Raw genomic sequence first — 15160 nt, forward strand, 5'->3', positions numbered from 1 at the left:
TATACCTGAGGGGTAGAGGCCTATCATGTCTTTGTGCAACAGTCTGGAACAAATAATACATTCATGTTAGGCAATGCTCACTATTGGCCACCTTACACACCCATGTAACAAGTGACTGTGTAATTGTGGATGTAGTCATGTTACTGCACTTCAGGTACAGCATGCTAGCTGCTTGAATGGCACACATTATTATTGTTGACTGACCACAAGAAGCATGTTGATTATGGCTCACATTACTACACCACATCCAGTTCCGCTGACCACAAAATTACACATAGCTGTTATTGTGTAGCACCGTCATGTGTTATGTATGTGTGTGTGTGTGTGTGTGTGTGTGTGTGTGTGTGTGTGTGTGTGTGTGTGTGTGTGTGTGCAAATCTATGCACCCACAGCTTGTAACACTTGCACAACATTGTAATGTCCTTGTACACATTGTGTCCCAGGGTGGAGACAATCACTGAACAACTACACACAAGCATCAAGTACACGTATACTGTTATTAACAAGGGCTGTCTACACTTGCACTGCATGTTCCTGTGCAACACATAACCTGCATGCTGACACATGTGCAGTGATGTTTTTCCTTGTGAAACGTTCACCCACCCTAAAACAGTATTGTGTATGTGTTGGATTGCAGGTGTGTCTGTGTTTGTATCTGCTGTACTGAGGAGTGTGCCTGTGTGCATGTGTGCCTGTGTGCATGTGTGCCTGTGTGCATGTGCGCTTGTGTGCATGTGTGCATGTGTGCCTGTGTGCCTGTGTGCATGTGCGCCTGTGCGCATGTGTGCATGTGTGCATGTGCGCCTATGTGCATGTGCGCCTGTGTGCATGTGTCCATGTGCGCCTGTGTGCATGTGCATCTGTGTGCATGTGTGCATGTGGCACCTGTGTGCATGTGTGCATGTGTGCCTGTGTGCATGTGCGCCTGTGTGCATGTGTGCCTGTGTGCATGTGTGCATGTGTGCATGTGCGCCTGTGTGCATGTGCGCCTGTGTGCCTGTGTGCATGTGTGCATGTGTGCATGTGTGCATGTGCGCCTGTGTGCATGTGTGCATGTGTGCCTGTGTGCTAATATCTTGTGCACATTTGTAAACTGTGTTTCTTATCTTCCTCTCACAGGTTCTGATGTTGCTCTGGTGGAGTGCAGCAGGGAACCTGAAGCCACTGCTGGGGATAGTGCTAATGATGATACATGTGTAATGGCACAGGGAGGTGTGACAGGGTCTGTCGTTGGTCATCCAACTGACAGTACACAGCAGTCAACCCCATCAATGCGCACAGTCATCCTGCCAATACATCCATTGTCACCAATGTCCTTAGCTGAGAGACAGCATACAGTGGGCATTGACCAGGGTAGTGTGGTATCATTGGCACATGCATCCCCTCACAGCAGCCATGGCCAGATTCCTGACATGGTACCACACAGGCAGATGTCCAGGGGTTCTCATGGGAGCATCCATGGTCATACTGCCCCTGTCAGACGTGCCCACAGAGGTCTATCAACCTCAGCTATGTTCCAGGCTGTAATGCATGCACAGGCACGTATGGAATGGTACACCAGACAGGGTCTGAGGGAGCTTAGAGTACATCGCACCGCTATGAATGACACTATGCGTGACGTTGCGTCTGCCATCCATAACATCAGCGAGATCATTGATAGACGTTGGGGGGACACATTAGATCTGTTCCACAACTACATGTCCAGGAGCCAGGACAGTGTAGGATGGTTGAGGCATCGATGTGGACGTCTGCCAGCAACATTATCTGCTGCCAGTCATCGCAGATGACAGCAAACCCGCAGCTGCTCCCATAGTGCCAGTACCAGCCCCAGCAATGCTGGGTCTGTGCTGTCAGTAGGTCATCCTAGAAGACCACGTGCACATGGCTCTGGACAGTCCCAGCAGGGACATGTGTCCAGTCAACAACCCACTGCTTCTGATGACAGTACCCAGTTTGGCTTAGTACCTGATACTGTCCATAGCACCCCTGCCAGGCACAGGTACCGTGTCCGTGGCCAGAGACAGAGACCTGTATGACCTGGCAGGTACAGTCTGTGGCTGTCCACAAACACCCATATATGGCAGCCACATGGTGGAACTGTGTGCATCCATACACACACACATAATGCTAACACCTAGGGCTAACACATACACACACACATCGCAGCAATGTGGCCTCATCTTGCACTGTTGTCCCTAACTAACACACACACACACATACATGTCGATTGGATGTGTCAATGGCAGACTCTGGCAAACCAAGTACACACCCTGTGCATATGATGGAAATGTGCCACCTCCTGCCATCTGTAACATTGATGTTGGAACAGGATAGCATGGTACTGATGCACAGGGTGACTACATAGCACTGTAGTATTATTATCATGTTGTTAACAGTACAGTGTAATGATATTGTTGTGGGTAGATTCAAGCATGCATGATGCATTAACTATGTTTGTCATTGCAGTTTTGTATACACCAGTCTTAATTCCCAAAGTGTACTGTCTGCACATGTGCCACATGGCTGTTGTGTGTAAATGTGCCTGCATGTGTTGGGGTGTGGACAGTACATGTGTGATGTTTGCATCACCGATTTGCAGGTGTACATTTGTGAACATGGTCAGCATGGAACATGACATGGTTTGACAGTATGCTGTGGGTGATACGGTTTCCACATGTCAATGGTCTGCATTCTGGTAGTATACACAGCTTACATATCCTGACATTCAGTGGTCATTTCATGGTGTCTCCTCAACTGATACACAGACATAGGAACCTGATGTCAGTGATATCCCTGCAATACTACACTATAGCAGTAGCAATTGTTACTGAGCCCCACACATCCCTGGGGACAATACCCTTTGGCATATAGCAGTCTCATGTACATGCCAACACACTATGGATATGTTCATCCATGACTGCAAATACATACAGTGGCCTACAATGCATTCTACACATGACACACCTAACCACCACAAGGGTATCATATGGACAGTTACCTGTTGTCCAAGCCATGGTATATTGCTGTAACCCTACTGTGGCATTGTCATTGGCATGTAGTTAACATAGTATTCCAACAGTACCATGTAGGTGGTAGCACCCATCATGTAGAACGGGTAATGGTGTGTACATGTGGACAGGTGTTATCTTGTCTATCCTGTGATATTCACATTTCCAAAGGTATTCTGCAGTCCCTCTGTGTATCACCTAAGCAAGACGGTGTCTGTATGCATATTGGCAACAGTTGCCAAACACCTACACTGGATGGCCATCACTCACCGACTTTGCTGTGTTTTAACATGTCTGACATATACTGCAGACATGAACCATCACCCACATTAATCTATCAAAGCTTTCATGGGTGTGTGTCACATAGTTGGCCTAGGACACAGATCACTGCAGTAGCTTGCATTGTCACCAACATACATGTATGGCCTAAGGTCTGGTAAGCTGCGGCACATGGCGGCAAAGGTAACAACTGTATTCATATGGGGCAGGCTTCACACATAGGAACTATTATAGGTCACAGGTACATATCTGTATGTGGCAAACACATACTTGATGTGTGCATGGCAATTACTGTTATAATAATATGTCATACAATAACGAAAGCAAAACACACAACACATTCACAAACTGTGTGACAAACACACACACAGCATTTGCAGGATTCAAGCCCCTACCTAACTATGTTATGATACTTGAGACAGATGCATTAGCGCAGTGCGCTATTCGCATTACTGGATGAGTTCCCTTCTCCTGCTGTATAGATAGGGTGCTGACATCATCAGTGTTTCCAAAGAAGAATGTACATCTTTTAGTGTGCTATCCCAGTCTTCAAAATGGCCATTCTTTTCACAAAGAATTACAGACATACACACACCCAGACATACACACACCCCTGCCCCCCAGAAGTTATGGACATGCTCCACCTCATAACATCCAAGACCCTTACAGCTACACACTCCAGGGATGTAAACCTCAGCACAAACATAAATAGGACATGCTGCAGTGACAGATTCATTACTCATGCCCAGTGTGACTTTTCCATATGTAGTTATCTGAAGTCCACTACATTTGTGGTTGTGTGTGAACATGACCAATATTGACATTAATACTGTGTGTGTTGGAAGTCATGTTGTGTTCTTACTGCCAGACTCCTTTGAGTCATAACTCAACAGGGATTATGCTGCGCTTGCAGGGTTTCCATGGGATAGTTTGCAAAGACTTGGCAACATTCTCTCATACTGGCTGAACACTGCAATACTGTCATGGTGTAGTGGTTCAGTACTTTCATTATGGTGCACAGTATCATGGGTTTGAGTCCCATCACTGCTGTAAATGCTCATACTGAGCAGACCAGACTAGTTAACGGCCAGTTGGGCAAATATGAGCATGTTGCATTTTGTTCAACTATGGCGTACTTAGACCAGGCTTGTCCAACTTTGCTGTGTATTCACCAACTTGGGTGGACATTGGCAAACATTACTCCACAGTGGCCACATTTGTACTACTTGGTGTGTGTGATTCTGTTCATAGGTTCATACTAGACTATCTGCCCTAGGGCATTTATAATCCTAGCCAGAGTGTGTTTGCCTTTCAACACAAATTGTAAGTGGAGTTTGCCTTTACATTTTTCATGGTTAGTATACTGTGCCTCTGGCTAACAGTGACATAGAAGTGATACCCAGGGTAAACCTACAATCTCCCATCCACTCATCAGGATTCCTCTTGAATAGAGTCAATGAGGGACTCTGGCTAACCTGGAGTGGGAGTTTACTCAAGTGTGGGGGGAGCCTCTGGGTTATGGATCTGTCACTCCAGCATGTCCTATTTATTTCAATCCTGAGGTTCAGGTCTCTTGAGCGCATAGCTTGATGGGATTCTGATTTTCCAAGGTGCAGCATGTCCATTGATTCCAGGTTGGACATGGCTTTATACATCTGGCACAGATCACCTCTGGGCAGGCAGTATGCCACTGAGTGGAGCTGTAGTTTCTTTAACCAGGAGATGACTGGCATTGTTTGCAGTATCCGTTGAGGCACCACCTTTGTGGAGAGGGTCCACTGTTGCTGTACACTGCTCTTTGGGTACATATCATGTGTTAAGGCTGACATTGAACAGTGGTTTTATATGTGTGTTCAATTCTGCTTGGGGTTCATGTTGGACACAGCCCAGGACACCGTCTGGTCCAATTGATGCTGTGTGTTTTGCTTTGGAGAGGCTGGCTGTTACCTGCGCATCTGTGATGTCAGGGGGCCAGCACTCTGCTGGGATAGATATTTGCCCTTTTGGTGGGGAGAGGGGGGAGAAGTTTACACTGAACCTGTCAGCTTGGATGTTGGCAATGTCTGTGGGTTTGTTGTATTGTTTGTCATTTTGGGCTAATTCTGAACATACCTGGGGATTCTCACACAGGTTCCTACAATAAGTAAGGAATGCCTTGTGATTATCCTTGGTGTTCTGTACGATTTTTATCTCACAGATGGCCTTAGAAAATTTTATGTGTGGACATTGTTTTTCAATAATACTGGTCAGAGATGGCTTCCCTTTTTGTGATTTGGATCTATCATATAGTAGCTTCCTCCTTGTATTGTATGGTTTGTTTATGGCTGGGGTCCACCAAACAGGATGCCTGCCTTTGGAGGATTGGGTCTTGGTTTTATTTGGGATTGCATAATCCATGCATTCCTGACAGTGTTCATAGAATGTGTTTATAAAGGGTTATGAGGTCTGGGCTGTATTTTTCACAGACACAGGGGCTGTGAAGGATTCCACCTCAGTTTTGAGGTGTGTAACATATGCTTTAGTGAACATTTTTCACTGTGGTTTTCTGGCCATGGGCTGGGGTGGGGATGTGAATATCCAGTGAGATTACTATCTGGTGTGATCATACCCGTGAGGGATACACCTCTGGTCCTGGGCATAGAGTCCCCATGTTGGTGATGATCCGGTCCAGTATGTTTTCCCCTCTTGTGGGAGTGGTAGCAAGTTGTTCTATAGCATTTTGGTTTATAAATTCTGGGAACCTTTGGCCTAGGGTGTTGGAGCCAGGGTAATGCTCCCAGTGTATGTTTGGGTAGTTGAAGCCACCCAATATAATGGTGTTTGGGGAGATCTTCATATTTTCATGTGTTCTCCAGTTGGCCAAGTGTGGTTCCTGGGTTTAGGAGGGTGGTCTGTAGCAGGCTATGAACTGGAAGGCAGTTTTACCCACTGTTGGTTACACATGGGTAGTCTCTGATGCTTCATGCTGTGCCACCAACCTGGGGGTGTGGGTATCTTTGACAAATATTGATACTCACCCTCCTTTTGTAGTTTGTTCCATGTTTTGCAGCTGTAAAGCATGGTATGAGGTGTAGCTGTGAATGCTAGGGTGCTCTTGGGAGCCTTGAACAAGGTTTGAATGTTTGGAGTGCATGCATCTTGCAGTTTAGACTTCTGGCATTGAGTAGCATTACTTATACTTTCTTATCCCTTGTGATATCTATTGAGGTGGGTTTGTGTTTTGAGCCTTACCTAGAAAAGGCACTATGGGGGTGATAAGAGCCTTTGGCAATATCCAGTAGGCCACAGGTGATAGGTGAAATCCATCCCTAGCAAAGCATCATGTCTTGTCGAGCATCTCATCCCAGGCTGATTGGCATTGAATCCCTTTTCACTGACACCATGACTTAAGCCAATTGTTGTAATTGATCATCTTGTCTTCATATTGTGGCCTCATGTTTGGTGAGGGTAGGATGCTACTGAAGGTCATCAAGTTTGCATATACAACATGGTGGTTAATGCTGTTTAGCACTACCTTACATTGCTTAACACATGGCAATCATGCCTCAGGTGTTGCTGCAGGGCTGCCTATGTTGGATGCGCATACTGCATTCCCTATACATGTTTGGCAACAGGTAGTGTCAAGTTAGGCCTCCCTTTCACTATATGTGTGAGTCAGAGAGAGGTATCATTTCCAGGGTTCCTACTGAGCCAGTGTATGTGCTATGCATTACCTCTTTGCCAAGGCCAGGGCATACTAGGTACGCCTCCGTCTGCCTACTGGGGCAGGCTCAGGTTGTTCCTCCTCTGAGTCACACTCTGCCTGTGATGGCCTTGGCACTGGTGGGGGGCTGTTTGGCCCAGGCCTATGCTGGTCCTGTTGCAGCTGTTTTTGCAGGATCATATTATGTAGCATAACACATACCATGACAATTTGGGTACATGTAGTTGGTGAGTATTGCAAGGCTCCACCAGATGTGTCCAGGCACCGGAACTGTGACTTAAGCAACCCAAACACATGCTCGATTACATTTCGTGTTTGTGCGTGTGCCTCATTATGGCATTCTTGTTCAAGTGTGTGTGCATTTCTGATGGGTGCCATCAGCCACGGCTCCAGTGCATAGCCAGCACCCCCCACTAAGTGACCATGTGGGATGTCCCCATTGGCAAATGTCTGGTACAGCTGCGTCAGATGCCAGATATGGGAATCATGGTAGCTTCCAGGGCAGCCAGCACACACATTCATTATTATGCCCTGGGCATCACACATGACCTGGCAGTTGGTGGAGGGGAAGCCCTTGCGGTTAATGTAGGCCCTACCCTGCTCACCGGCTGGTGCTTTGATGCGTATATGCGTGCAGTCTATTGCACCCACTACCTCAGGGTATTCTGCTATTTGCTGGAAGAGACGCATATTGCTGGCCAATACCTCATGGGAATTGGGGAAATATACATGATTACTGACATGTGCTGACATGGCATCCAGGAACTGGTGCAGTACCCTGGATGCTGATGCCTGTGATATCCCCATCATATCACCAGTTGGTCTCTGAAAGGTACCTGTTGCTAGTATTCTTAGGCCAACACATACCTTGGTTTCCACTGGGATGGGTTCCCCTCTGTTGGTTCTGTGTGTGAGGCATGGCCTTCACAGCTCCACAATTTGCTGCAGGAGGTCTCTATCCACTCTATAGTGCTCCATTATCTCCAGCTCATGTAACCCCTGGTAGGTGACCCTGGGCCTGTACACTCTTCTCCGTCTCCTCACTGTGGGTTGTCCGGCAGCATTTGCATTGTCACCACCCTCAGCATGTTGCATATGTCATCTTATAACAGCAATGGCAGCCCCTAGCATTTTTTGTCTGAGTGAAGCTTTTTCAGTTTTCACTTCTAGTAGCATACTCCAGTGTTTCAGTGTCTCTTGTGAGAAACAAACTGCACTGTTGTTTGCAGAGTTTTAAGTGCTGGGCTAGGCTAGTGCTCTGCCTGTGTTATTGCCTGATTTGGATTGTTTTCACCTGCTAGCTCTACTAGTATCACCTGGTAGCTTCCTGCTATTTGTTGTGCTTCCTTTTTCCTTTCTGTTTCCTCAGGGGGAGCGACGCACATACAAGTGCAAACACACTCACAGCAGCTCACACACGCGTGCACACATGCTTAGACGGACTAAAACGTGCTTATTCGGGTTAAAACGCACGCACACCAGCGCAAATGCGCTTACAGGTCTTTAAACAGCCTTATACATGCTTACTCCGGCTTAAATGCGTCACTAACACTTCCATGCGCGCATTCTGTCTTACTCAAGTTTACAGGTGCGCATACGCGTGCATACCCGCTCAGCAAGAAACTTTGGTGTTATCCACAGTATACACCTTCCATTTCTTGGCTTTTCCTGGCTTACCTGTTGACACACCTCTTTCCATGATGTCTAACTGACACTTAACAGATGCCACTGTCCTCCAATGAGCTGCACTACTTTCATACATACCCCCCTTGTGATGTCACCTATCTCTTACTCTGTTCCTCCCCATATCCTACTCCTACACTCCACTGACTGTGCTCATTTGCTATGTAAAAGTGCGATTCACTATCCTAACACTCATTTACATAGGATTGCCTACTAATGCTTGGTTACATGTCTTAGACTGGGCTTCTCCCCTTAGCAACCCCTACTCAGTGGCCATGTTGTCTTCAGCCTGCTATTCCCTTACATTGACATTTGACAATTTACATAAATTCCATGTTTGTGGCTTTTATTGCCTTATTTTATGATTTTTATAGTGCACCCCATTTGCGCGGCGCTGCGCTACGCTTAAACATCGGAAATCGCCGGAAAAAAAAAACATTTTTATTTTAATTTTGCATCAGGGAAACATTCCAGTGGCCATATATTTGGCCATTGGCATGCTTTCTCAACCATATGCAACCTTTATTTGGAGCTGACAAGGCTCCATTGTGCTATTTGCAGAACGGTACTCAGTTGTCAACTGAGTACATTTGTGCAGCTAACACGTCTCCTACTCGGACAGGTTTCTGCTTCCTGGATCGCACATTTACCTCATTTGCATGCCTTTCGGCTGCAAGTGAGGTAATTTGCATATCACAGCCCTCTCCGTGTAGGAGACGTGTTAGGAGCTCTCTTACACTCCCCTACAGGCTGTTTGTGGATCGCTCGTCGGACATGATGGCTGCATGGAGTCTTACTCTACTCGTAGACTCCGTGCAAGCCATCGTGAATCCGGCCCATAGTATGGTTTGTCCTCAGTTTAGACAATTTTATTTTCTTGTGGTCCAGGGAGTTGATCCCAAGTCATTTACTAGCCAGTATCATAATTATCTTGAGTATTTAGAGTTAAAGTGGAAAGTATTTTTACGTGCTGATATAGCACCTGGTTTAAATTAAACAATTTCAGTAAAAAGTTTGCTCAAATACCAACATATTTAATTTTTTTAGCATTTGTGTTTAAGATTTATCAATATATGTATTAAACATATTTTTTTAACGTACTGAAAATTTTCAACATGTAATTGATTGTGTTCTTATCAAGCAAGTCATTGGTTGGCTGGTTTATACTGTCATTAGCTTCTGGGTTCTGTGATTTTATTCTGATGAAGTTCTTTAAGTAAAAGAACAAAAGTGCTCAATATTTTATGTGTGTTATTTATTTCTGGCTTTAGTGAGTAGAACTGCTATGGATTGGTTCAACAACTTCTTTAAATCACTTGCCTAATGTTCTGCAGTTATTTATTTGGAGCTCTTAATGGAGCATGGGTCAGGTCTATATACATTCTGGTGACCTGCCTACTTTTTGTTAGCAGCTGGGTGAATAACTAAAGCTGACACCATACAACAGTGGTTTAAGCAAATAAATGACATTTCAGATCAGTTGGCAAGCATAGTTTCTTTGTAGTGGTTGGATTTTGCAAATCAGTAAATTAAGACAAAGATCTCATTCGGAATGGTGTCTGAAAATAACAACAACAACAATAATAATAATAATAATAATAATAATAATAATAATAATAATAATAATCCTGGGTGGCTGCTGTGGTGCAGTGGCTAGTGTTCCCACCTCACAGCAAGAGGTTCTCTGGTTCGATTCTCAATGGGGCGGCCCTCTTTGCAGAGTCTGCATGTCTGCCCTGTGGTCACATGGGTTTCCTCTGGGTGCTGTGGTTTCTCCCACATCCTAAAGACATGCGGCAGGTGAATTGCACACTGTAAATTGGCCCTAGGTGTGAGTGTATGTGCCTTCTGTGAAAGGTTGGGTGCTGGGTTGGCAACTCAACACCGTAAAACTCCACTGCCAGTTGTTCTGTGGACTGTTGTTCCACTGTGGCGACCCCTAATGGGAAAAGAAGAAGAAGCAAGCTGTAGCAAACCAAGGAAACATTGTACACTTCTGAAAGTAGATGTTTATGATAGTGCAATATATCGCAGAGACTTTTGGAAAGGAATGCAAACAAAATTATTTTCTGCTTATAGTTTGAATAGTCAACTCAAAAAATGCATGGTAACAGTATGATTTCAAACTGCTAGAGCCCATTTCCCAAGTCATATAGGCCTTATTTTCTTGGTGGGATCACAGATTGAGATTCTTTTGATAATTGTATTGCCTCTGAAGGTATTGTCATGGTTGGTGAAAGCCAGATTTATGATATTGCAGCAGACCTGAACAAGGGTAGAGAAAGTAGGCAGATGGTTATTAAGGAAGGCTTGGTAATGTGGTTAACAGCTCATGCAATATAGTTTAGTGGGGTAACTGCTGCAGATGTGTGGCTGAGCCCCATCATTGTCAGTGGGGTGAAGGTTTGTTGGTTGAAACAAGGTGACATGTTTAGTTGAAGTGCATCTCATGCATTATTCACATCTGTATTTGGTTGCATGCAGAAAAAAAAAGATCCAAGAGCCTTACATTATACCACTCAGCTTTAGTAGGTGGGCATTAAGGTCAAGTCAGGGGATAAACTGGCTGACGAGATAAAGGATTGGCAGTGTTTAGGCTTAATCATAAGTTGCAATTAAATGAGACCAGTTTGGCAGAAACAGATATATTTATCCCTGAGGTGGATCTACACCCTGAAAGGAAATGGCTTTGCTGGGCCTGTACAAGCTGGGAAGAGAAAACAATTAATAAATAAATGTGAAGGTCCAGAGTGAGAAAGATGTCACAGGTTTGGGAATATCCTGGTCCTGAGAAGGAGAGGACACCACATATATGGGTGTGGTGCATCTGGTGCTTACTCAGTAGCCACATGATTAGTGGTAATGCACTGAAAGAGTAACAACAAGTCTAACTTAGGGGTTGAAGCACTACCTTGAAAGGTTAAATTGAATACCATTATCCCAATAATCTAGCACTACTCTTTATACACAGTTTCACAGTGAAGCCCCTTAGCTGAGTTTAAGCCTGAGTGGTTGATAAGGCAATTCAAGGAGAAAAATGTAGTGATGGCAAGGGGAGTGTTGGAGTGGTGACAAGGGGAATGTTGAAGTGGTGACAAGGGGAGTGTTGGAGTGGTGACAAGGAGAATGTTGGAGTGGTGACAAGGAGAATGTTGGAGTGGTGACAAGGGTGACAAGGAGAGTGTTGGAGTGGTGACAAGGGGAGTGTTGGAGCGGTGATAAGGGGAATATTGGAGTGGTGACAAGGGGAGTGTTGGAGTAGTGACAAGGGGAGTGTTGGAGTGGTGACAAGGAGAATGTTGGAGTGGTGACAAGGAGAGTGTTGCTTCACTTTCCAGTACAGATAGTGGTTCAGTGTTCTGCATCAGCTAAGAAGAGCTGACAAGTTTCACAGGGTAATAACACATAGTCTAACATTAAGAACAGGATAACATGAATTACTACCCAATTTGTCATGTAGAATTAATGTTGTAACAATTTACATATATAAGAGGTGGCATTAGTTTTTGGGAGGCATTTGAATGGGAAATGGTTTGCAGAGCTCTGATTTAAGGAATGGTAATGAGTAAGTCTGGCATCTATTTAGCTGGGGGAGGACACATCAGGGTGAGAGAGCTGCAGGAAAAGCACAATATGTTTTGGGGCACAATATGAGCGTAGTCAGCTAGACATGTAAGCATATGGGGGCACTAGCAACACTGGGCAATTAAAGAAGTTTCAGGGGGTTATGTATGTTATTTCATTTTGTTTGTATCTGTTTATGGGGTAGAACACCGATTACAAATGGCCAATGGCAGGCTTAGTCTGGGTTCATAGGTTCATAGGTAGGTACTAGGCTATTGGCCCTAGGGCCTATACAAGCCTAACCAAAAAGGTAACCTGGCTTTCCCATCCAAGAAAATTATTTTCCTGTGCCCCTGTCAAGCAGAACCATAGAAGTGATCTCCGGGGTGAATTTCTTATTACCCATCCAATCATCAAGATTTTTCTTGAAGAGTGCTAATGAGGAGATCTGTTTGACATAGATAGGTAGCCTGTTCCAGAGTATGGGAAGTCTCTGGGACAGGAATATATCCCTGCAGCATGTTCTGTCTATTGTGGTGACAAGATTTAGGTCCCTAGAGTGTGTAGCTCAGATGGATTGGGATTTCTTTAAGTGGAGCATGTCCAACAGCTCTGGGTTTGACATAGCTTTGTATGTTAGGCAGAGATTGCCTCTGAGTAGGCGATATGCAACGGAGTAAAGCTGGAGTTTTTTGAGTCGGTCTGCGTAGGGCATCTGTTTGAGGCCAGTAATCCTCTTTGTGAGGTATTTCTGTGGCCTTTCCAGTTGTTGTAGATGTCTTGTGAGGTACATACCAAAAGGGGCGTTGTACTCTATAGTGGGTCTAATGAGTGATGAGTAGAGAGGAACAATGTCCTCTTTTTTTCTGGATGAGAAATCTTTTGTGATGAGGTGTGCCACATAGAAGGATTTCCTGACCACTGTGGCAATGTGATTATCAAAGGAGAGACTACTGTCCACCTGTGTCCCAAGGTCTCTTATCACACTTTCTGTGTTAAGTAGATTACCGCCTATGTGTTAGTTCATTGGTTCAGAGTTTTTACCAAAGGGGATGACAATGCACTTTTTGGCATTGAGCTTGAGACCATGGCTTTGACAACAGGCATCTGAGTCAGTGAGGCCCTTTTGTAGGATGTCCACATTGTTAGGAGTTTCGATTATGACTCCTAGTTTGCAGTCATCTGTGAATTTAGTTAGCCAAAGACCTTCTGTGTTAGCCTGTACTTCAAGAGAAGTAGATACCAAACAGGAGAGGACCCAGGACTGAACCCTGTGATACTCCACTTGTCACTGGTCTGAAGTCTGATTTGGAGTCTGCTACTTTCACAGTGTGGGTTCTGTCAGTAAGCCAGTTGGCAACCCATCTTGTGACATAGGGATTTATGCCTAGTTTAGTGAGTTTATCTATAATTCCAGAGTGGGGGTGGTGTTGAATGCCTTGGCAAGATATAGATAGGCTGTGTAAACCACCTTACCCTCATCTATGGCTCTGGTGACTGCTTCAAAGAAGTCTATCAGGTTTAGGAGATATGAGCTGCCTTTTAAAAACCTGAACAGTGTGAGGTTCAAAGTTTGAAGATCTACAATATCTTTGTTTATGAGTTCCATGATGATATGTTCCATGGCCTTGCAGATCAGGCTCATCAGGCTAATAGGGCAGTAGTTCCCAGGGTCTGTTGTGCCCCCCCCCCCTTTGTGGAGTGGGATAACCATTGTAGTGTGCCATTCAATGGGCACAAAGCCTGAGGTGAGGCTATGATTGAACATGGTACTTAGGTGGGGTGCCAGTTCATTCTGTAGTTCATATAGAAGGCAGCCTGGGATGTTGTCAGGTCCCATGGATGCTGTGTTCTTGGCTTTGGAGAGTGAGGTTTTTACCTGTGCAGTCGTGATTACAGGAACTTTGCATTCTTCCGGTATAAAGATGGGCCCTTTAAGGGGTGAGAGGGGGGGTAAAGTTAGCACTGAATCTATCTGCCAGGATATTGGCAATATCAGTTGGTTCTGTATATTTAGTGCAATTGTGCCATAACCCAAAGCAGATCTGAATGTTGCCATTGAGATTCTTGACATAGCTATAGAATGCTTTGTGGTTGTCTTTATAATCAGTGGCAATTTTGTTTTCATAACTAGCTTTGGAGGATTTTATGAGGGATCTCAGCTTCTTATTGAGGCTGACCAGGGAGTTCCTCCAGTCATGGGATTTTACTCTTTTTTACAACAGTGTCTTTCTTCTGTTGTAGAGTTTGTTTATGGCAGAAGACCACCAGATTGGCTTCCTTTTTTTGGAGGATATCATCTTGGTTCTGTTAGGGATAGCATGATCCATGCACTCGTGTAAGTGCTTATAAAGTGTATTTGTGTAGGGTTCAGCAGTTGTACCTCCATTGTCCATCTGTATGGGTCTCGTGAAGTTTGCCACTTCTGTCTTAAGAAGCATGAAGTTGGCTTTGGAGAAATTTTTTACAGTTGTTTTCCTAATGGGGGGTGGGAACAGGATGTGGATGTCTAGGGTGATTAGCTTGTGGCTGAACTGACCAACGAGGAGCTGACCTCTGGTGTGGAACACCGGTCGCCCATGTTGGGGGTGACCAGGTCTAGGATATTGCTGTCCCTGGTGGGGGTGTGGATAAGTTGATCCAAGGCATTGGAAGTGATGAATTCCAGAAAACGTTGAGCAAAAGAGTTGGTACACAAGTAGTTTTCCCAGTTAATGGTGGGGTAGTTGAAATCACCCATTATTAGGGTGTTAGGTTGTACCTTAATATCTTTCAATGTATCAAGAAAAGAAGAGTGAGAATCCTGGGGCATGGTGGTGGTGGGGGGGGGTCTGTAGCAAGCTACAATCTGGATTGCGGTTTTGCCCAGAGTTAGTTGAACTTGGATAATCTCGGATGCATTATGCTGAGCAACTAGCTTGGA

This window comes from Protopterus annectens, chromosome 9.part0 (assembly GCF_019279795.1).
Source record: "Protopterus annectens isolate FY-2018-M chromosome 9.part0, PAN1.0, whole genome shotgun sequence".
Classification (NCBI taxonomy): Eukaryota; Metazoa; Chordata; order Ceratodontiformes; family Protopteridae; genus Protopterus; species Protopterus annectens.